Raw genomic sequence first — 26,429 nt, 5'->3', positions numbered from 1 at the left:
GGCAAGAATGCGGGGTTCCATAGCAGACGGAGGAGATGCAAAGACTGTTGCGGAGGATGTAGAGGCCATTGGTGAAGGTCCCAGACTGGAAGCTCGGGCTTGAACGGTAAGGGAATGAAGGCTCTACTGAAGCAAATCCATCCGCCTATCATTTTGTTCCAGATAAGTCTCTAGCCTGGTGAAGAGATTCGAGTGAAAATTTAAAGTACGCTCTACCTCAGCGGGGTCCATGTTTGTTGGGCTGAGCATAATGTCAGGTCGAGCTCACTACAAACGAGGCGGGACCGCGGTGCTGAGGTGGGATAGGATATAACGCCACCCACGAGGGCACGTCTTGAGAGTAGAGTGGTCTGGGAGTTCGAGTCGGGGCAGGAGAGGTACAGATGGAAGAGGGTGCTGTAGCCAAGTCCAGGGTTAGAGAGAGAGACGTAATCATTTTACCGTTTGCCGAGTTCGGGGTGCCAGAGGTGCGGAGAGTCGTATTGCTGTATGCCAAGTTCAGGATACCAGAGGTGCGGAGAGTCGTAGAGAAAGCCAGTTCGGCACACGAGGAAGACTGCAAAACAAGACATGACAGGACAGGACTTGGGAGGCAGAGAGTGATGAGAACAACTGGTTCTATGCTCAGCTGATGAGTCAGTGAACCTGCCAGGTATATATAGGTGAGAGGATCCAATGGCAGTGTAGCCAGGTGGGGGTGTGTGGATGGGCCAGGCTGTAACAGGGATAGGTCCAGAAGGGCTCCTGGAGGAGGAGCTATAGAGCCCAGTAGTAAGACTGCATTTGATTGCAGCATTGGAAATGGGTAATGTGCCTTTAAGAGGCTGGTGCACCTCCGTGTGGCAGCGCCTCTGTGTGTCTGCGCCTGCAGGTGCGTGACCGGGCATGCGTCCAGAACCGAGAGCAGAAGAGAAGGACTGACGTGCGCGCGCGCAAGGAGACGGGGATCGGCGTCCCAGAGGAGGGATCCGTGTGAGGCGCGGGAGGCCCTGGCAGAGCTGCGGGTAAGTGAGGAGCACGCCGAGAGCGGCGTGACTCCCCGTTCGTTACAAGTACACAGTAAAAACAGTGGGCAAAAATGAGACACGGTTACCGCACTTACTCCGCTGGCGTCTTCACCCAGTTGATACCGCGCTCAAGAATATGCGCTGTTGATGCGGTGTGCTTCGGATCGTTGTCCTTGTAGAAATGGTGACCATCTGGGAACTCACGTGGGATGTATTCCACAATCTCAGGCACAATTTGCTCTTGGAAAAAAGTTTTATTCATGATTCCTATAACGAAAAGAAAAGTGCTAAAAAAACTGCACACTAGTACAGTACAGTGCATAAGGCAAAAGCGTGTGACTTATTTTACCTTCAAAGATGACAATGCATCCTGGTCCACGCCTAGAGATGGCACCCCACACATGCATCTTCACTGGGTGTTTTGGACGTGGCTTCATAGATATGTGACCTTTTTTGTGGAATGCAAAGGTGGCAAATCTCTCCAGCGATACAGTAGACTTGTCAGTGAAGATGCAATCCTGGAAAGTTTGTCCACTGTCGATCCATGCCTGGGTCTGGACCACTCTCTTGATCTTGTTAACGTCCCTTATCATAGGGTACGCTCTGTAATGACAAGGAATAATTTTATAGGTACAGTACAGTTTCTTAAACAACACTTTAACCTCCTGTACTGTCCAATACTAACCTCACATGTCCATATTTCCATCCAATTCTGCATCTCATCTTCTTTATGCTGGTCTCGGATACAGTGAGATTGTGATTTTGCAGCAGAGTGTATTTGACCCTTAATGCACTCTTCTCATCATTCTCTTCACTTATTTTGTCGACCAGAAGAGTTTCTCCCTACAATGTACAGAAAAACAACAATCCGGTAAGTTACAGTGCAGTAGGCCACAAGTACAGCACATCATTTACAGTAAACAATTATAGATGCAGCAATATAAACAATAATAGATAGATATACTAAATTATATAGTAATAGATATAAACAGAACTAACCATAATGTTAGATAGATCTATACTATATAGTTATATTAATATGTAGCAATATAAACAATAATAGATATACTGTATTATATACTATAGTTATATAAATATACCGAAATAACTATAAAATTAGATAGATCTATACTATATAGTTATATTAATAAGCAGCAATATAAACAATAATAGATATACTGTATTATATACTGTAGTTATATAAATATACCTAAATAACTATAAAATTAGATAGATCTATACTATATAGTTCTATTAATATGCAGCAATATAAACAATAATAGATATACTGTAATATATACTGTAGTTATATAAATATACCGAAATAACTATAAAATGAGATAGATTTATACTATATAGTTCTATTAATATGCAGCAATATAAACAATAATAGATATACTGTATTATATACTGTAGTTATATAAATATACCTAAATAACTATACAATTAGATAGATCTATACTATATAGTTATATTAATATGCAGCAATATAAACAATAATAGATATACTGTATTATAAAGTTATATAAATATACTTACGCGTTAGTTACCGTTGGTGTCCTCGTGCGTTGTTTGGTTTTTCCGTGTGCATGATAGCACACGGTGGTTGATGGCACAACGAGGCTAGAAGCAGCTAACCAGCGTTTGATATCTGCAATTCGTTGTCCGCTCGTGTACATCTCCTTAATTCTCATGCTGAGATCCTTTTAAATCTTCTTAACAGGCATAGCTGCGAGTTGAAAGAAATACAAGCACAAGAATGTATATTCAATGATTAGTCGATGTGTATTCAATGTGCAGTGAATCCACAAAATGGATGGTGAATTTATACTTTAATGACTCACATTAGAGTACGCCCACTTTTAACACCTGTACCTCGTCGCCATGCATAAAAGGTTACACACTGCATAGCCCACCACTCAATGATCTGTATCTGAACTTGCCCTTGTCCAGATACTGCATTGTGCCATCTGCTTCCATGGATCAACCCCGAATCTATGGACGCAGGAAGCCACTCGCCTCTGCTGTGCCTATCACACAGAAAAAGCAAAAGGTGGCAGCCGTTTCCAAGCCAAGGCCAAAGCGACAGGCTAAGGCTAATAAAGAAAGCCTTCTGCTGACCCCAAAGGCTAACGGTTTTAATACACGTAAGCCTTATTATGTCAAGAAGAAATTCGGTGATGTACACTCACTGCAAGCTGAAACCAGACAATGAAATGTCCATAAAGGTGCCTCAGAGTCAATGTAGTACTCACTGCAGTGAGTGTGTATAAAGTAGGCTGTATATTGTAAAAAGCAACTGGCCCACCTAAGGGCACCAGGTGTTGCAAGCACTCACGGTTGGGGGGAAAATGATGTCCTCATCCGGTAAGCGGTATCCGAAACGTTGCACCGCCAACCCTCTAGTGACTAAATATCACCTGGGGTGGTCTCGCGACCGGCGGTGTTCTCCTCCTTAGTGGGTAGCTGTGGACCGATGAGCTCCGCGTCTCAGCTTGGCTCCTGGTCTCTGTAGTAAGGCGCTGTCTCTGCTACAGCGTGTGACGGGAAGATCACGTGACCGGCGGGGCCCCCCCTCTCCTGTGCGTGTGCAGCGAGTACTCGGCATGCGATCCGGCAAGCAACAGCATATGAAACCTTCCAGCAGCGGCGGGAAGAAAAGCGGAGCACTGCCCGAAAAATGAAGCAGGATGAAAGCGTAGGTGGTGACTACAAAATGTTTATTTGAACAGACGAATGTGGCTGATGGATCCTCTAACGCGTTTCAGCCCTAAAGCCTTTGTCAAAGAGTGATCCATCAGCATACGGGAGACATTGATATAGGCAAATGAATCCAAAACACCTGTACCAATTAGGAATCAGGTGAAGTGGGTCCCTGCCTAATAATCATGTGTGAACAGATAAAAAAACGTTTAAAAACAATGCTCACAATGCATCACAAAATCACAATACATGTGCATAAATGAATAAACATCAAGTGGTTGGAATAGACAATATGAGTTCATAAACATAACATATGACTAAACATAACATATGAATGAACCTAGATGATATCAACAGTATGATGTATAGATGTGATGGTTGTCAAGCAAGATATTAAAAATGCAAAATAAAATAAACAGCTGTTTGTAATAAAGCATTTTGTTTAAGTGTGTTATTCATGAATGAATATAGAGATCTCTGTTCAGCGAATGAATACAACATGAGGAGGATGAGAAAAGCAAGAAAACAACATACTGTTAGGGAAGAACATATGTATGGATATCTGAGCTGTATGTAAAAATGGATCTATATGAATATATGATGAGAACCAAAGAGCAAACATGAGGAGGGGAAGAAGAAGGGAGGGGAAAGGAAAGGGAGGGGGAGAGGAAGAAGGAGGGGAAGGGAAGGGGGAAGAAGAGGGGGAGAGGGAAGTGGGGGTTGAAGGGGGAGGGGGGAGGGGGAAAAAGAGGGGGGGGTGGGGAGGGGGGGAGAGGGAAAGGGGGGAAAAGAAGGGATGGGGAGGGAAAAGGGAAGGTAAGGGGAAAGGGAAAGAGGGAAAAGAAGGGGGAAAGGGGGACAGGGAAGGGGAAAGGAAAAGGTGAAAAATGAAAGGGAATGAACAGACATGAATAATGTTAATCTGACACGAAATATATATTAATCTGACAAAAAATGTTGCAATTCCCAATCAACATTGAGGCCATGCGGTTGCAGTGTGTCTAACAAAAAGATCCACTGCATCTCCAGTTTGTTTAATCTCTTAAATCGATCGCCCCCTCTAATGTTGATGGGAATATGGGCCACTCCAAAGAATCTAAAGTTCTTAAGACCACCATTTGGACAGGATGTAAAGTGTTTCGAAACAGGGTGAAACATGTCTTTTTTCATTATTAATCTTATATGTTCAGATATCCTGATGTATAATGGACGAATTGTCCTACCAACATATTTGGCGTTGCAACCACACCTAATTACGTACACCACATAACTCGTGTGACAGTTGATTAATGTGGAGATTCTAAACTTAGACACTGTGGAAACTGTCATTATCCTTTTGGTGGGTGTTGCGTACTGACAACACTTACAGAATCCACATTTGAAAAACCCTTTGGGTATGTTGGTAATTTTAGCTGTAGGTGAAGACTGAAAAAGACTTTTGGAAAGGGATGTAGCTAGAGTATTTGCTCTTTTGAATGCAAATCTTGGTCTCTCTACATAAGGTTCCAAGTCTGGGTCAAGTTTCAACACATTCCAATGTTTGGATATGATGTGTTGAATTTGTGGGGCCTGTCTGCTGAATTTTGTTATAAACAAAGGATTGTCTTTAAATGTATTTTTATTCAGCAGTTTTGTGTTTTTTTTCTTTTTTCTTAGCAACATGTTCCTGTCAGAACAGTCAGCATGTGTGAAAGCCTGTTTGATGTCTATACTTGAATAACCTCTTTCTTCAAATTTGAGGGTTACATTTTCAGAGTGTTGGAGAAATTTGTCTTGGTCTGAGCAGAGTCTCTTATAGCGTAAGAATTGCCCCTTAGGTATGCCGCGGATCATAGATCTAGGATGGCAGCTCTTGGCATATAAATATGAATTCCTTGAGTGGGGTTTAGTATAAATGTCCATGGAAATGGCAGAGTCTGGATCACCATGGAGTGTCACATCTAGAAAATTGATATTGTGAGGATCAGTGTTATAAGTAAATTGGAGATTAATGTCATTAGTGTTTAGAGTGTCAATAAAAGTGTGTAGTGTGAAAAGATCCCCATCCCAAATGAAAACCAGGTCATCAATATATCTTTTGTAGAAGATAATATTGGAACGGTAGGTATTAGTTTCACCGAAAATGTGAGTGCTTTCCCATAAACCCATAAAAAGATTGGCATATGAGGGCGCAAATGACGTCCCCATAGCCGTGCCTTGTGTCTGAAGAAAAAAGAGTGAATCAAATAAAAAATAATTGTGTGTCAATAGAAACAAAATGGAGTCATTGATGAAAGTGATTTGTGCCGTGGAAAGAGAGGATAGTTCTAAATAGTGATAAATAGCTTTGAGGCCGTGTTCATGTGCAATGATAGTGTATAATGATGTGACATCCATGGTGACCCATCTGAAACTCTCCTTCCACACAATATTCTCCAACTCAATGAGTAGAGCAGTTGTGTCCTGTAAAAAGGATGGAAGTTGTTGTACAATAGGCTGCAGAAAATGATCTACGTAGCGAGAAACACCATCTCCCAAAGAACCAATACTGGAGACAATGGGTCGCCCCGGAGGGTTCTCCAGTGATTTGTGTATCTTTGGGAGATGGTGAAAAATCGGTGTGATGGGGGATTCACAACTGAGATATTTCCTCTCTTTATTGCTTAGGACCTGTAAGACATCTCCAAGTTCCAGGAGTTGTTCTAACTCAACAAGAAACCTCTTTGTGGGGTCTGTTCTCAACCTAGTATAGAAGGTGGTGTCACTTAATAATCTAATGGCTTCATTCCTGTATTTAATGGATGATTGTACAATAATAGCCCCGCCTTTATCGGCATTCTTCATTACAATTGAACGGTCATTCTTAAGGGATTCTAAGTCCACCTTTTCTTGTTTCGTTAAATTATTTGTTGTATGAGATGACCCTGGAAATGAAAAGCCCTTGGCTAATAGTCTAAGGTCTCTGTCAACCAGGCATTCAAATGTAGAGATACATGACCCTTTAGAGCTGTTAGGAATGAAAGATGAACGGATTTTCAATCCTGAGTCAATGTGACCAAAAAAAAGGGGGGTCAATAGAAATGTCTGTGCGGCATTCATCATGGAGTGTTTGCATGTCCACGTTAAAAGTGTGTTCTTTAAAAGAACATATTGCTTGAGTAGGTGATGTGTTGCTAAGTGTTGTAGTATCAACAGTTGAGTTTAATGTATTTTGACCTTTCTTGGAAAATAGTTTCTTAAGCGCTAACTTGCGCGTGTATTTTTGGAGATCTATGATGGTATTAAAGAGATCAAAATTCTCTTGGGGTGCAAAATGTAACCCCTTGTTGAGAAGGACAATTTGTTGTGGGGTGAGTGGAGTGTCAGAGATATTTATGATGTTACTAAGGGAGGGATCTAGGAGTATTATTTCCTCTTGTTGTCTGATCCTGATGTTCTCTCTGCTCTTTTTCCCCCTTCTGTACCCTTTACGTTTTTTGACGGTAGATATTGTGTATTTGGGGGATTGGATTTGGATTTATCCTCTTTGTGACTAGTAATATATGTACTTTTGAAATACCCATCTTCAGAGTCTCTGTTATCTTTAATGCTTTGTTTAGAAAAGGACACTGATGGTCTGTCCATATTGTCTGAAGAGTCTGTATCCAGACTAGACCTTCGATCTGTATATGGGGATTTCAAAATTGATCTTGTAGTCTGTTTTTGATTGGAATGGTCACTATCAGACATTTTGCGAGGCGTAGAGTGAAACATAGCTCTAGGCCTCTCAGAATCTCTGTTAAGACCCAATCTTTCCCAAGAATACACCTGGTTCCTCTCATAATCTGCTTTGTCCCTAAAGAATTTTTGTTGTTTTTTTAGAAACTACACCCTTTTCCATTTGCTCTATATTTTGTAAGAGGATTTTATCGTTATGGGGAAAACGATCCATATCACAAAATGTATGTAATTCTTTTTTGAGTATATCAATTTCAGTTGTAAGGGACTTTCTTTCTTTCATCTTATACCGTACAATCAATTGCATAAGATCATTTGAGCAAGTGTCCAGTATTTTCCTCCAGTGCAATTCGAACTCCTTATCTGGAAAGCCAAATGAGGGCATCTTCTTTACACGTAATCCTCTAGGGATTCGTTTAACCCTTAAATAGTTCTCTAGTGATGTAATGTCCCAGAAAATTCTAATATCTTGCGTCAATAGCTTCTCCAGTTTTACAAAATGATCGATAAGATCTGTCGCATTGTCACATGTGATGTTTGCAGAAGATTCATCAAATAAATGTAACGCTCTTTTTGCTCTCTCAGAGTTATTTCTGCATTTCTGCACATAACTGGTAGCAATGTCAGTAGTGGAATCTTGCTCATCATCCATCTTAATTAACTCTCAATTGAGAACACTTCAAAAAATTATTCAGAGAAATCTTAGTGAGATATACATTTCAAAAATAAAAACAGTCACCACCAACCCTGCTGTTAATGTGGGTAGTCTGTCTGATGAATAGATATAATTCTATATATAATAGTCCCACATATAAGTGACTCGAGCAACCTGGTATAGCAAGCTGAAACCAGGCAATGAAATGTCCATAAAGGTGCCTCAGAGTCAATGTAGTACTCACTGCAGTGAGTGTGTATAAAGTAGGCTGTATATTGTAAAAAGCAACTGGCCCACCTAAGGGCACCAGGTGTTGCAAGCACTCACGGTTGGGGGGAAAATGATGTCCTCATCCGGTAAGCGGTATCCGAAGCGTTGCACCGCCAACCCTCTAGTGACTAAATATCACCTGGGGTGGTCTCGCGACCGGCGGTGTTCTCCTCCTTAGTGGGTAGCTGTGGACCGATGAGCTCCGCGTCTCAGCTTGGCTCCTGGTCTCTGTAGTAAGGTGCTGTCTCTGCTACAGCGTGTGACGGGAAGATCACGTGACCGGCGGGGCCCCCCCTCTCCTGTGCGTGTGCAGCGAGTACTCGGCGTGCGATCCAGCAAGCAACAGCATATGAAACCTTCCAGCAGCGGCGGGAAGAAAAGCGGAGCACTGCCCGAAAAATGAAGCAGGATGAAAGCGTAGGTGGTGACTACAAAATGTTTATATGAACAGACGAATGTGGCTGATGGATCCTCTAACGCGTTTCAGCCCTAAAGCCTTTGTCAAAGAGTGATCCATCAGCATACGGGAGACATTGATATAGGCAAATGAATCCAAAACACCTGTACCAATTAGGAATCAGGTGAAGTGGGTCCCTGCCTAATAATCATGTGTGAACAGATAAAAAAACGTTTAAAAACAATGCTCACAATGCATCACAAAATCACAATACATGTGCATAAATGAATAAACATCAAGTGGTTGGAATAGACAATATGAGTTCAGAAACATAACATATGACTAAACATAACATATGAATGAACCTAGATGATATCAACAGTATGATGTATAGATGTGATGGTTGTCAAGCAAGATATTAAAAATGCAAAATAAAATAAACAGCTGTCTGTAATAAAGCATTTTGTTTAAGTGTGTTATTCATGAATGAATATAGAGATCTCTGTGCAGCGAATGAATACAACATGAGGAGGACGAGAAAAGCAAGAAAACAACATACTGTTAGGGAAGAACATCTGTATGGATATCTGAGCTGTATGTAAAAATGGATCTATATGAATATATGATGGAGAACCAAAGAGCAAAGATGAGGAGGGGAAGAAGAAGGGAGGGGAAAGGAAAGGGAGGGGGAGAGGAAGAAGGAGGGGAAGGGAAGGGGGAAGAAGAGGGGGAGAGGGAAGAGGGGGGGGAAGGGGGAGGGGGGAGGGGGAAAAAGAGGGGGGGGTGGGGAGGGGGGGGAGAGGGAAAGGGGGGAAAAGAAGGGATGGGGAGGGAAAAGGGAAGGTAAGGGGAAAGGGACTACTGACATTGCTACCAGTTATGTGCAGAAATGCGGAAATAACTCTGAGAGAGCAAAAAGAGCGTTACATTTATTTGATGAATCTTCTGCAAACATCACATGTGACAATGCGACAGATCTTATCGATCATTTTGTAAAACTGGAGAAGCTATTGACGCAAGATATTAGAATTTTCTGGGACATTACATCACTAGAGAACTATTTAAGGGTTAAACGAATCCCTAGAGGATTACGTGTAAAGAAGATGCCCTCATTTGGCTTTCCAGATAAGGAGTTCGAATTGCACTGGAGGAAAATACTGGACACTTGCTCAAATGATCTTATGCAATTGATTGTACGGTATAAGGTGAAAGAAAAAAAGTCCCTTACAACTGAAATTGATATACTCAAAAAAGAATTACATAAATTTTGTGATATGGATCGTTTTCTCCATAACGATAAAATCCTCTTACAAAATATAGAGCAAATGGAAAAGGGTGTAGTTTCTAAAAAACAAGAAAAATTCTTTAGGGACAAAGCAGATTATGAGAGGAACCAGGTGTATTCTTGGGAAAGATTGGGTCATAACAGAGATTCTGAGAGGCCTAGAGCTATGTTTCACTCTACGCCTCGCAAAATGTCTGATAGTGACCATTCCAATCAAAAACAGACTACAAGATCAATTTTGAAATCCCCATATACAGATCGAAGGTCTAGTCTGGATACAGACTCTTCAGACAATATGGACAGACCATCAGTGTCCTTTTCTAAACAAAGCATTAAAGATAACAGAGACTCTGAAGATGGGTATTTCAAAAGTACATATATTACTAGTCACAAAGAGGATAAATCCAAATCCAATCCCCCAAATACACAATATCTACCGTCAAAAAACATAAAGGGTGCAGAAGGGGGAAAAAGAGCAGAGAGAACATCAGGATCAGACAACAAGAGGAAAAAATACTCCTAGATCCCTCCCTTAGTAACATCATAAATATCTCTGACACTCCACTTACCCCACAACAAATTGTCCTTCTCAACAAGGGGTTAAATTTTGCACCCCAAGAGAATTTTGATCTCTTTAATACCATCATAGATCTCCAAAAATACACGCACAAGTTAGCGCTTAAGAAACTATTTTCCAAGAAAGGTCAAAATACATTAAACTCAACTGTTGATACTACAACACTTAGCAACACATCACCTACTCAAGCAATATGTTCTTATAAAGAACACACTTTTAACGTGGACATGCAAACACTCCATGATGAATGCCACACAGACATTTCTATTGACCCCCCTTTTTTTTGGTCACATTGACTCAGGATTGAAAATCCGTTCATCTTTCATTCCTAACAGCTCTAAAGGGTCATGTATCTCTACATTTGAATGCCTGGTTGACAGAGACCTTAGACTATTAGCCAAGGGCTTTTCATTTCCAGGGTCATCTCATACAACAAATAATTTAACCAAACAAGAAAAGGTGGACTTAGAATCCCTTAAGAATGACCGTTCAATTGTAATGAAGAATGCCGATAAAGGCGGGGCTATTATTGTACAATCATCCATTAAATACAGGAATGAAGCCATTAGATTATTAAGTGACACCACCTTCTATACTAGGTTGAGAACAGACCCCACAAAGGTTTCTTGTTGAGTTAGAACAACTCCTGGAACTTGGAGATGTCTTACAGGTCCTAAGCAATAAAGAGAGGAAATATCTCAGTTGTGAATCCCCCATCACACCGATTTTTCACCATCTCCCAAAGATACACAAATCGCTGGAGAACCCTCCGGGGTGACCCATTGTCTCCAGTATTGGTTCTTTGGGAGATGGTGTTTCTTGCTAAGTAGATCATTTTCTGCAGCCTATTGTACAACAACTTCCATCCTTTTTACAGGACACAACTGCTCTACTCATTGAGTTGGAGAATATTGTGTGGAAGGAGAGTTTCAGATGGGTCACCATGGATGTCACATCATTATACACTATCATTGCACATGAACACGGCCTCAAAGCTATTTATCACTATTTAGAACTATCCTCTCTTTCCACGGCACAAATCACTTTCATCAATGACTCCATTTTGTTTCTATTGACACACAATTATTTTTTATTTGATTCACTCTTTTTTCTTCAGACACAAGGCACGGCTATGGGGACGTCATTTGCGCCCTCATATGCCAATCTTTTTATGGGTTTATGGGAAAGCACTCACATTTTCGGTGAAACTAATACCTACCGTTCCAATATTATCTTCTACAAAAGATATATTGATGACCTGGTTTTCATTTGGGATGGGGATCTTTTCACACTACACACTTTTATTGACACTCTAAACACTAATGACATTAATCTCCAATTTACTTATAACACTGATCCTCACAATATCAATTTTCTAGATGTGACACTCCATGGTGATCCAGACTCTGCCATTTCCACGGACATTTATACTAAACCCCACTCAAGGAATTCATATTTATATGCCAAGAGCTGCCATCCTAGATCTATGATCCGCGGCATACCTAAGGGGCAATTCTTACGCTATAAGAGACTCTGCTCAGACCAAGACAAATTTCTCCAACACTCTGAAAATGTAACCCTCAAATTTGAAGAAAGAGGTTATTCAAGTATAGACATCAAACAGGCTTTCACACATGCTGACTGTTCTGACAGGAACATGTTGCTAAGAAAAAAGAAAATAAACACAAAACTGCTGAATAAAAATACATTTAAAGACAATCCTTTGTTTATAACAAAATTCAGCAGACAGGCCCCACAAACTCAACACATCATATCCAAACATTGGAATGTGTTGAAACTTGACCCAGACTTGGAACCTTATGTAGAGAGACCAAGATTTGCATTCAAAAGAGCAAATACTCTAGCTACATCCCTTTCCAAAAGTCTTTTTCAGTCTTCACCTACAGCTAAAATTACCAACATACCCAAAGGGTTTTTCAAATGTGGATTCTGTAAGTGTTGTCAGTACGCAACACCCACCAAAAGGATAATGACAGTTTCCACAGTGTCTAAGTTTAGAATCTCCACATTAATCAACTGTCACACAAGCTATGTGGTGTACGTAATTAGGTGTGGTTGCAACGCCAAATATGTTGGTAGGACAATTCGTCCATTATACATCAGGATATCTGAACATATAAGATTAATAATGAAAAAAGACATGTTTCACCCTGTTTCGAAACACTTTACATCCTGTCCAAATGGTGGTCTTAAGAACTTTAGATTCTTTGGAGTGGCCCATATTCCCATCAACATTAGAGGGGGCGATCGACTTAAGAGATTAAACAAACTGGAGATGCAGTGGATCTTTTTGTTAGACACACTGCAACCGCATGGCCTCAATGTTGATTGGGAATTGCAACATTTTTTGTCAGATTAATATATATTTCGTGTCAGATTAACATTATTCATGTCTGTTCATTCCCTTTCATTTTTCACCTTTTCCTTTCCCCTTCCCTGTCCCCCTTTCCCCCTTCTTTTCCCTCTTTCCCTTTCCCCTTACCTTCCCTTTTCCCTCCCCATCCCTTCTTTTCCCCCCTTTCCCTCTCCCCCCTCCCCACCCCCCCCTCTTTTTCCCCCTCCCCCCTCCCCCTTCCCCCCCCCCTCTTCCCTCTCCCCCTCTTCTTCCCCCTTCCCTTCCCCTCTTTCTTCCTCTCCCCCTCCCTTTCCTTTCCCCTCCCTTCTTCTTCCCCTCCTCATCTTTGCTCTTTGGTTCTCCATCATATATTCATATAGATCCATTTTTACATACAGCTCAGATATCCATACATATGTTCTTCCCTAACAGTATGTTGTTTTCTTGCTTTTCTCGTCCTCCTCATGTTGTATTCATTCGCTGAACAGAGATCTCTATATTCATTCATGAATAACACACTTAAACAAAATGCTTTATTACAGACAGCTGTTTATTTTATTTTGCATTTTTAATATCTTGCTTGACAACCATCACATCTATACATCATACTGTTGATATCATCTAGGTTCATTCATATGTTATGTTTAGTCATATGTTATGTTTATGAACTCATATTGTCTATTCCAACCACTTGATGTTTATTCATTAATGCACATGTATTGTGATTTTGTGATGCATTGTGAGCATTGTTTTTAAACGGTTTTTATCTGTTCACACATGATTATTAGGCAGGGACCCACTTCACCTGATTCCTAATTGGTACAGGTGTTTTGGATTCATTTGCCTATATCAATGTCTCCCGTATGCTGATGGATCACTCTTTGAAAAAGGCTTTAGGGCTGAAACGCGTTAGAGGATCCATCAGCCACATTCGTCTGTTCAAATAAACATTTTGTAGTCACCACCTACGCTTTCATCCTGCTTCATTTTTCGGGCAGTGCTCCGCTTTTCTTCCCGCCGCTGCTGGAAGGTTTCATATTCATACACTCACTGCAAAACAAATGGCAGCCAACCCAGAGAACCCGCAGGCCACTTCCTCGGTTACGCTTCGACGTCTCTGCCGCTGCTCTCCCAGAAATCTACAGCCCATATTCTCCACTACTTGTCCACGACGCTGCCGCTGGTCTCCCGGAAATCCATGGGTCACTTTCTCCATTACGCTTAGACGACTCTGCCGCTTCTCGCCCGGAAATCCACAGGTCACTTTCTCCATCCCTCTTCGACCACGTTGCCGCTTCTCTCCCAGAAATCCACAGGTCACCACCTCCATCCTTCTTCGCCGACGCTGCCGCTTCTCTCCAGGGAACCCCCATCTCATCCTCCATAGCACCCATCTACCCAGATGTCTACAGCACCCCATGCACAAAAACCAGCTCGTTAGACCGCATACTGTATGGGTTAAGTGTCGATATCCCCGGGAACTCTACTATGCTGGTAAAGATAGATCTTCTTTTAGAGACCATGCTAAATATGGATCAACGGATGGAGAAGATGGATCAACGGATGGAGAAGATGGATCAACGAATGGAGAAGATGGATCAACGATGGAGAAGATGGATCAACGGATGGAGAAGATAGAGACTGACATAACGGGGATACATAATTTGCTCGGTGTTCATGCCCCTGTATCCCTGACTCCGGAGTAAGAGGGTGGCATGGATGGGATGAATGGGACCTTCGACCACCTTCCAACACCAAGCGCACCCCCTCCACCAGAAGAATTTGTGTACATGTATGCCGTTGATGAGGATAACATGACAACCCCGTCAAAACTGCGGCAGGAGACAACACGCCGACCAAGACAGGAGGAAAGCTTCCTCCCAGACAACCTACCCTCGCCTGCCGCCACAAGCACACCCGCTCCCAGAATCCAACCTACATACGCTTGCATCGATACGGTGACCGACATCATCCTGCGCGAGCTGCCACCGGCACTCAGGTAGAATTATAGGGGGATGAGTGCTGGTTTACCCCAGAAGTATGGCATGTTAATTTTTAAGCACCACGTGTCCTACCTGGTGTACTGCGCGTGGGCCAAAAATGTAAACTACGAAGGAAATCGCGAAAAAAGGGCGTTTTCTGAAAATTGTGGAGGAATTGCGGCGCTATTTTCTAATTTCAGATCCTTTAATGAAAATCGTTCGAGACTATATTAATGGCATTTTGCGTCATACAAGACATCGGCACTGGAAGGACAATCTGGTGGGGATCGAATTTGCATGACTGTTCATCTGTTGTTTATTTTTTGACTTGTTGCTTGTTTTGACGTGTATTAATAAAGAAATGTTTTTACTTACACAAGACCTGCACAACTCCAGTCCTCGAGGGCCGCAAACAGGCCTGGTTTTCAGGATAAAACTGGGCCTGTCTGCGGGCTTTGAGGACTGGAGTTGTGCAAGCCTGACTTACTGTACACCATCCCACTGTAAATATTTTGACTTTCTGTACTTTAATAAAGGAGATGTTGCGTGTTTTAAATTTTATTAAAAAATAATTTTTTTTACTGACACAAGACCTGCACAATTCCAGTCCTTGTGGGCCGCAAACAGGCCCGGTTTTCAAGGTTATCCTGAAAACCGGGCCTGTTTGCGGCCCTCGAGGACTGGAGTTGTGCAGGCCTGACTGACTGTTCTGTACACCATCCTACTGTAAATGTTTTGACTTTCTGTACATAAATGTTTTCACTAGCAGTAAACCACTCACTGTTCACTCAACCTAAATATAACACGTGTGTAGTGCTACCTCCTCATTATCCAGTGGCGACATCCTATCTGATGTGAAGAGAGCCCCTCCTGTCTTATTTACATAGTGTCCACTAGAGCATCCAGTAAACAATCCCATGTCCGCAATGTCACGTGATCCTGATCCCCTGACATCATCATCCATCTCTGGTTGTGGAACGCAAACTCGTCATCTCCTGGAACGCAACATCCTTGCGCTGCATGTCACGGCTCCTTAGCGCTGCGTGTCATGCCTCTTGGTCTCCTGATTTCCATGACGTCATCTCACTTCATGGCTCCGATTGGTGGCATCTGGGTTATCTGATCCAACATCTTCCTCAATACTGTAATTCACTGCTGTGGTGTCCGGTATCCCTTGGTAATGGAGGCGATCATCGTCTGGATGTAAACATACAGTACACTTTCGATCCGTGCACATGAAACAAAGGAACAAAAAAGGGGACTATATAAACAAAGGTGATAAAAAAGTGACTATCCCAGGATACTAAAAACTAATGTGACCAGTGAAAAAAACTTTAAAAATGTGGTCAAATTATATCCAATGGCTATAACGAAATCAAATAGGAATTAGATATGGATATATCCATAGCAGCAACAGCAAACAGTGGCAGCATCACTAATAAAAACATAGTTACAGCAACAATGGAGCAATGTGGTTTATCTATCTTCAATAAAACAGCTAAGGGACAAGAAGTCATTTAATCCATTAGGATATTCTGTGTCTAAAGTGTGTATCCAATATGACTCACGTTGTAATAATAAAACGTCCTTATCTTTCCCTGCTTTAGCCTTTATGATATGCTCAATCCCCATTACCCTGAGAGAAGACTGTGTGGCTAAAGTCGGAGCAGTGTTTTATAAGAGCAGTATCTTCAGCATGAAGCCCGATTTTTGCTCTTGTGCTCTACAGTATGAATCGGGTTTTGAGCATTCTGGTACTTTTGTCAATATATCAGAGTCCTCATGGACATTTAATCATATATATAATACAACTGGTGATACAGGTAATGCGATCTTTGATAGTGTATGATTTACCACTCCTAGGATGATGGAATTGGTCCCTTGTCGTTAGTCTGTTAAATACGCTACAGCCATAGCATCCTATAATACATGGGATTATCAGCTTTAATTAAAATTTCCTTGATGTTTTCACCTCTCTTATATGCGAACCTAGGGATTTCCTTACAAATATTACCAAAAGTTTCATCAGTCTGTAATATTCTCCAGTCTTTTAAGTGTATTTTTAATAAAGCCACTGGCCTTTGTGAATTTACTAACGAAAGTCACACGTTCGTGTTTGGATAATGCAGATCTATTTTTAGGTTCAACACTAAATGCTGCACTAACTTCTGACCTCTTATGTCCCGCTCTACAAATCTCTCCTCTATATCGTGTAAAGTTGCCTTTAACTTATGTTCTCTATCCACAATTCGAGTGGCCCGAATTTTGGGGGAAAAAGGTAACATGTACTTTAACCGCTCTGGGTGAAAACTAGTCGCATGTAGAGTAGAATTCCTGTCTGTTGGTTTCCTGTATAAGTCGGTGTGTAAAACTCCACCTTCATATGTTAACAGAACATCAAGATATGAAATCTAGTGTTTACTCCAACTATTTGTGAGGTGTACTGTTGTGTCAAGCCCCTCAAGATAGTTTAAGAACTTAACCAACTCATCTGAGGTATCGTTCCAAAGGAAAAACAGATCGTCAATATATCTGCAGTAAAACAGTATCTTATCAAAAAATGCTGTCATGAAGATAAATCTCTCTTGAAAATTATTCATATACAGATTAGCATATGATGGTGCCATGCTACTGCCCATGGCAGTTCCCGCTATCTGTAGATAAAAAGAATTTTCAAATTTAAAATAATTCTTGTACAGAACAAAATGAAGAAGGAGCATGATGTAGTCCCCATGTAGTGTTTGTGTCCCCATGGGGGGTTTTATTCTTCCAGTTATGTGCTGAATAAAAGGACGTTTTTATCTCCACACCTGGCTCCCTGTTTCCCTGGCTGTGCGCCATTTGCTGCTATTCTACTGATGTAGTCTATAGGTGGATTAATCTTGTGTGCTGAAGTTAAATTCTGACGAATTACATTTAAGCCATCGTCGTGAGGTTTGATCGTATATAGGTTAGTTACATCTAATGTTACATGACCATATCACTCCCATTCAGTGGTACAGACCGATTTTTTTCTAAAAAATCAAAGGTGTCACGGATATACAGTATGACCTGCTCTTAACAACCAAAGGTTGCAAAAAGGTGTCAACATATATTGCTAATGGTTGGCTAATGGAGCATATTGCTGAAATTACGGGTTTCCCAGGAGGGTTATGTAAACCTTTATGAGTAATAAATAGAGTACTGGCCGTCTAGGGCTTTTCATGGTTAGAAAATGTACAGTCTCTTCATCTATCCATAGATTATGTAATCCAAGTTGTAAAATTCCTTTGATTTCCATCTGATATTTTAATGTGGGGTCATGGTCTAATTTGACTTAACAATCTTGATTGTTTAGTTGCCTTATTGCCTCAGTTTTATATTGACTATAATTTTGCACAACGAGTGCTCCACCCTTATTTGCCTTCTTAAAAAAAATTCCTTATTTTCCCTAAGATTTTTAAGAACAGCCTTCTCTGTGAGTGAAGAATGAAGTTCAAATAATGCTTCCTCTTGAAATACTGTTTTAAATCGCTCTTAACCAGGCGCATAAAGACATTGACAAAAGAGAAAACTGTCCTGCGCTCAGGCCGTCATCCAGCACCATAGGTGTCAGTGAAAGTCACATAGGAAAGGAGCAGGGAGCTATAATAGGCCAAAAGTGGGCTTGCGAAGGAAACCTTACCTATGAAAGCTAACTTGAAGACCTCGGTCCTACTCTCCTCTGCGTTCCGAATCCAGGCGTGCAGCCTTCTGTGTGTGCAGTATAGAAGTACTGCATAAAGACATTGACACCTGAATTCCTAAAGGGTGCTATAAACCTAGACTTCAATCTACATGGATTAGTCCTTACCTGTTCTTGTTGCTGCCCATGCTGCTTGCTTTTTAATGTTGGCTTTTTTTTGGTAGATAGATTTTGTATGATGGTGGTTACTTTGAAGTACAATTTTTTTACCAATGGTTTGGTTTTAGGAATTGAATAGTGATTTGTGTAATTGATTTTGATTGGATTGTAATTGATTTTTGATTAGATTATTTGATTGATGGTAAATATGTTTATGTTTACGTGCTTATTTTTTTGTATCTTGTTGGTAATTGTTTATTTTATTTTTAATATTGATTTGGAATAGTGTTACATGATGCATAGATTAATTGCATGATGTACACACTAAAATGCAATTGTTTGATTGAATTTGGTATACTGTATACTGTATGTATTTGTGCTGTTTTTTATGGTAGATGAGAGATTATTTATTTTGCAATGAGCTGCTGGTTTCATTTTCGACTGCAATGTGCTGGTTTGGAGATTGAGATGTCATGTTTTAATTTCTGGATTTTTCTGTAAACCTTAACCATTTATCTGTATAATGGTGTGTGTATGTATATATATATGTATATATATACACACTGTACAAATGAATGGGTGAAGGGTTGGTATTGGTGCAGGGTGGGTTAACCCCTTAATTACTTTGGCGGTTATTTACCGCTAAGGTGATTAAGGGGTTAACTGGCATTTGAAAGTATTTGAAATGTATTCTTTTGCCAACGGAGCCCGTTTGATGACCGGACTGCCATCTCCTTGCCAGGGGGTAAGTATAACTCTATTTACTTGATTGATGCTATTTTACGTGTTTAATAATGGGCAAATAATCTATTATCCATATCTGGATAATAGTTATTTTGCACATTACTGTACTGTATGTGTTTGGGGGGGGGGGGTATTTATTAATTAAAATGTATAGGACAGGTTAATTTTTTTACATACAGGGTTGGTTCCATAGGGCTGCGGGGACCTCTGGAGACCACCTGAGGTCTCCCCGGACTCCCACGGGTACAAGGCTGCGGGTCCACGGGGGACACCTGCGGGGAAGAACTGGGGGCCCCACATCTGTGAGGGCCCTGCGGACCCATAGGGACCACCTGAGGGCCCCCAGACCACCGTGGGAACCACCCGAGGACCCTCAGACACCTGTGGGGCTGACCCGGGGCCCCCCAGACACCCACGGGCCAACCTGTGGAGACCCAATTTGGGACCCACGGTGACCCGCGTAGACCACCTGGAGGACCACGGCGCCTCACGGGGACCACCCGTAGGCCTCCAGACCCTGTGTGCACCCCTTCTCTGGGCCACTGTGGGGCCTGCGGACACCCGCCAGGACCACCGGGGACTCCCGTGGGCCTGGGGTATTAAAGCCGCAGTTCAGTCAATATCCTGCATGTGTGGTTTTTTTTAATAAATCAGTTCTGTAATAAGAAAAAAACTTTTAGCATTTTCTGTTTTTAAAAAACAACTTTGAAAGACCAATTTTCTTGTATTCTATTTTAACAGCCATTTGCTAAGGCACTGCCCCTTCGTGTCCTGTCACAAGCCCTGGCACACCCCTTTGTCAGCACTGCCCTCCCTCTAGCACATGTCAGTGCAGGAGTGCTCATGAATATTCATGAGCTTCCACTGAGTGACAGAAGCAGAAGAAAAACATATGCCAGCTCTAATGATGTCACCAAATTTCGCCGATCAATACATGGAGAACGAATTGACCTGCAGCTATGCAGTTCTTTAGGTAATTAGAGATTGCACACATGAAACAATTGAAGTAAAAAAATAAATAAAAAAAAAAAAAAAGACTGAACTGCAGCTTTAACCCTGTATGTAAAATAATAATTAAAACCAGAGACAGAACATGAAACATACACAGAGCTCAGTGCTACATCCATTGACACAAATTTAAAATGGAATGTTAGTTTGGTATTGCCAAAACAAGGCCTCGTAACCTAGGGAGAAATCCAGACAATAATGCTCTGACAGCCAGGTACCCTTCCATATATTAACAGTCCTAATGTCAGATGACAATCCATACTCTATCATTTCCAGGAACCGATCAGTACAATATCTCTCCCACTGCCAGGCACGCATCCACACATTTATACTCTCACTGCCAGGCACGCATCCACACATTAATACTCTCACTGCCAGGCACGCATCCACACATTAATACTCTCACTGCCAGGCACGCATCCACACATTAATACTCTCACTGCCAGGCACGCATCCACACATTAATACTCTCACTGCCAGGCACGCATCCACACATTAATACTCTCACTGCCAGGCACACATTCATACTCTCACTGCCAGCCACACATCCACACATTAATACTCTCACTGCCAAGCACACATCCACACATTAATACTCTCACTGCCAGGCACGCATCCACACATTAATACTCTCACTGCCAGGCACGCATCCACACATTAATACTCTGACTGCCAGGCACGCATCCACACATTAATACTCTCACTGCCAGGCACGCATCCACACATTAATACTCTCACTGCCAGGCACGCATCCACACATTAATACTCTCACTGCCAGGCACGCATCCACACATTAATACTCTCACTGCCAGGCACGCATCCACACATTAATACTCTCACTGCCAGGCACGCATCCACACATTAATACTCTCACTGCGAGGCACGCATCCACACATTAATACTCTCACTGCCAGGCACGCATCCACACATTAATACTCTCTCTGCCGGGCACGCATCCACACATTAATACTCTCACTGCCAGGCACGCATCCACACATTAATACTCTCACTGCCAGGCACGCATCCACACATTAATACTCTCACTGCCAGGCACGCATCCACACATTAATACTCCCACTGCCAGGCACGCATCCACACATTAATACTCTCACTGCCAGGCACGCATCCACACATTAATACTCTCTCTGCCGGGCACGCATCCACACATTAATACTCTCACTGCCAGGCACGCATCCACACATTAATACTCTCACTGCCAGGCACGCATCCACACATTAATACTCTCTCTGCCGGGCACGCATCCACACATTAATACTCTCACTGCCAGGCACGCATCCACACATTAATACTCTCACTGCCAGGCACGCATCCACACATTAATACTCTCACTGCCAGGCACGCATCCACACATTAATACTCCCACTGCCAGGCACGCATCCACACATTAATACTCTCACTGCCAGGCACGCATCCACACATTAATACTCTCACTGCCAGGCATGCATCCACACATTAATACTCTCACTGCCAGGCACGCATCCACACATTAATACTCTCACTGCCAGGCACGCATCCACACATTAATACTCTCACTGCCAGGCATGCATCCACACATTAATACTCTCACTGCCAGGCACGCATCCACACATTAATACTCTCACTGCCAGCCACGCATCCACACATTAATACTCTCACTGCCAGGCACGCATCCACACATTTATACTCTCACTGCCAGGCATGCATCCACACATTAATACTCTCACTGCCAGGCATGCATCAACACATTAATACTCTCACTGCCAGGCATGCATCCACACATTAATACTCTCACTGCCAGGCACACATTCATACTCTCACTGCCAGCCACACATCCACACATTAATACTCTCACTGCCAAGCACACATCCACACATTAATACTCTCACTGCCAGGCATGCATCCACACATTAATACTCTCACTGCCAGGCACGCATCCACACATTAATACTCTCACTGCCAGGCACGCATCCACACATTAATACTCTCACTGCCAGGCACGCATCCACACATTAATACTCTCACTGCCAGGCACGCATACACACATTAATACTCTCACTGCCAGGCACGCATCCACACATTAATACTCTCACTGCCAGGCACGCATCCACACATTAATACTCTCACTGCCAGGCACGCATCCACACATTAATACTCTCACTGCCAGGCACGCATCCACACATTAATACTCTCACTGCCAGGCACGCATCCACACATTAATACTCTCTCTGCCGGGCACGCATCCACACATTAATACTCTCACTGCCAGGCATGCATCCACACATTAATACTCTCACTGCCAGGCACGCATCCACACATTAATACTCTCACTGCCAGGCACGCATCCACACATTAATACTCCCACTGCCAGGCACGCATCCACACATTAATACTCTCACTGCCAGGCACGCATCCACACATTAATACTCTCTCTGCCGGGCACGCATCCACACATTAATACTCTCACTGCCAGGCACGCATCCACACATTAATACTCTCACTGCCAGGCACGCATCCACACATTAATACTCTCTCTGCCGGGCACGCATCCACACATTAATACTCTCACTGCCAGGCACGCATCCACACATTAATACTCTCACTGCCAGGCACGCATCCACACATTAATACTCTCACTGCCAGGCACGCATCCACACATTAATACTCCCACTGCCAGGCACGCATCCACACATTAATACTCTCACTGCCAGGCACGCATCCACACATTAATACTCTCACTGCCAGGCACGCATCCACACATTAATACTCTCACTGCCAGGCACGCATCCACACATTAATACTCTCACTGCCAGGCACGCATCCACAAATTTATACTCTCACTGACAGGCACGCATCCACACATTAATACTCTCACTGCCAGGCACGCATCCACACATTAATACTCCCACTGCCAGGCACGCATCCACACATTAATACTCTCACTGCCAGGCACGCATCCACACATTAATACTCTCACTGCCAGGCACGCATCCACACATTAATACTCTCACTGCCAGCCACGCATCCACACATTAATACTCTCACTGCCAGGCACGCATCCACAAATTTATACTCTCACTGACAGGCACGCATCCACACATTAATACTCTCACTGCAAGGCATGCATCCACACATTAATACTCTCACTGCCAGGCATGCATCCACACATTAATACTCTCACTGCCAGGCACGCATCCACACATTAATACTCTCACTGCCAGGCACACATCCACACATTAATACTCTCACTGCCAGGCACGCACCCACACATTTATACTCTCACTGCCAGGCACGCATCCACACATTTATACTCTCACTGCCAGGCACGCATCCACACATTAATACTCTCACTGCCAGGCATGCATCCACACATTAATACTCTCACTGCCAGGCATGCATCCACACATTAATACTCTCACTGCCAGGCATGCATCCACACATTAATACTCTCATTGTCAGGTACGCATCCACACATTAATACTCTCACTGACAGGCACACATCTACACATTAATACTCTCACTGCCAGGCACGCATCCACACATTTATACTCTCACTGCCAGGCACGCATCCACACATTTATACTCTCACTGCCAGGCACGCATCCACACATTAATACTCTCACTGCCAGGCATGCATCCACACATTAATACTCTCACTGCCAGGCATGCATCCACACATTAATACTCTCATTGTCAGGTACGCATCCACACATTAATACTCTCTCTGCCGGGCACGCATCACACATTAATACTCTCACTGCCAGGCATGCATCCGCATATTAATACTCTCACTGCCAGGCACGCATCCACACATTAATACTCTCACTGCCAGGCACACATTCATACTCTCACTGCCAGCCACACATCCACACATTAATACTCTCTCTGCCGGGCACGCATCCACATATTAATACTCTCACTGCCAGGCACGCATCCACACATTAATACTCTCACTGCCAGGCACGCATCCACACATTTATACTCTCACTGCCAGGCACGCATCCACACATTAATACTCTCACTGCCAGGCACACATCCACACATTAATACTCTCACTGCCAGGCACGCATCCACACATTTATACTCTCACTGCCAGGCACGCATCCACACATTTATACTCTCACTGCCAGGCACGCATCCACACATTAATACTCTCACTGCCAGGCATGCATCCACACATTAATACTCTCACTGCCAGGCATGCATCCACACATTAATACTCTCATTGTCAGGTACGCATCCACACATTAATACTCTCACTGACAGGCACGCATCCACACATTAATACTCTCACTGCCAGGCACGCATCCACACATTTATACTCTCACTGCCAGGCACGCATCCACACATTTATACTCTCACTGCCAGGCACGCATCCACACATTAATACTCTCACTGCCAGGCATGCATCCACACATTAATACTCTCACTGCCAGGCATGCATCCACACATTAATACTCTCATTGTCAGGTACGCATCCACACATTAATACTCTCTCTGCCGGGCACGCATCACACATTAATACTCTCACTGCCAGGCATGCATCCGCATATTAATACTCTCACTGCCAGGCACGCATCCACACATTAATACTCTCACTGCCAGGCACACATTCATACTCTCACTGCCAGCCACACATCCACACATTAATACTCTCTCTGCCAGGCACGCATCCACATATTAATACTCTCACTGCCAGGCACGCATCCACACATTAATACTCTCACTGCCAGGCACGCATTAATACTCTCACTGCCAGGCACGTATTCACGCATTAATACTCTCACTGCCAGGCACGCATCCACATATTAATACTCTCACTGCTAGGCATGCGTCCAAACATTAATACTCTCACTGCCAGGCACACATCCACATATTAATACTCTCACTGCCAGGCACGCACCCACACATTAATACTCTCACTGCCAGGCACGCATCCACACATTAATACTCTCACTGCCAGGCACACATTCATACTCTCACTGCCAGCCACACATCCACACATTAATACTCTCTCTGCCGGGCACGCATCCACATATTAATACTCTCACTGCCAGGCACGCATCCACACATTAATACTCTCACTGCCAGGCACGCATCCACACATTTATACTCTCACTGCCAGGCACGCATCCACACATTAATACTCTCACTGCCAGGCACACATCCACACATTAATACTCTCACTGCCAGGCACGCATCCACACATTTATACTCTCACTGCCAGGCACGCATCCACACATTTATACTCTCACTGCCAGGCACGCATCCACACATTAATACTCTCACTGCCAGGCATGCATCCACACATTAATACTCTCACTGCCAGGCATGCATCCACACATTAATACTCTCATTGTCAGGTACGCATCCACACATTAATACTCTCACTGACAGGCACGCATCCACACATTAATACTCTCGCTGCCAGGCACGCATCCACACATTTATACTCTCACTGCCAGGCACGCATCCACACATTTATACTCTCACTGCCAGGCACGCATCCACACATTAATACTCTCACTGCCAGGCATGCATCCACACATTAATACTCTCACTGCCAGGCATGCATCCACACATTAATACTCTCATTGTCAGGTACGCATCCACACATTAATACTCTCTCTGCCGGGCACGCATCACACATTAATACTCTCACTGCCAGGCATGCATCCGCATATTAATACTCTCACTGCCAGGCATGCATCCACACATTAATACTCTCACTGCCAGGCACACATTCATACTCTCACTGCCAGCCACACATCCACACATTAATACTCTCTCTGCCAGGCACGCATCCACATATTAATACTCTCACTGCCAGGCACGCATCCACACATTAATACTCTCACTGCCAGGCACGCATTAATACTCTCACTGCCAGGCACGTATTCACGCATTAATACTCTCACTGCCAGGCACG

The sequence above is a fragment of the Ascaphus truei genome, unplaced genomic scaffold (assembly GCF_040206685.1).
Source record: "Ascaphus truei isolate aAscTru1 unplaced genomic scaffold, aAscTru1.hap1 HAP1_SCAFFOLD_730, whole genome shotgun sequence".
Classification (NCBI taxonomy): Eukaryota; Metazoa; Chordata; class Amphibia; order Anura; family Ascaphidae; genus Ascaphus; species Ascaphus truei.
Note: the sequence above shows the minus strand (reverse complement) of the source record.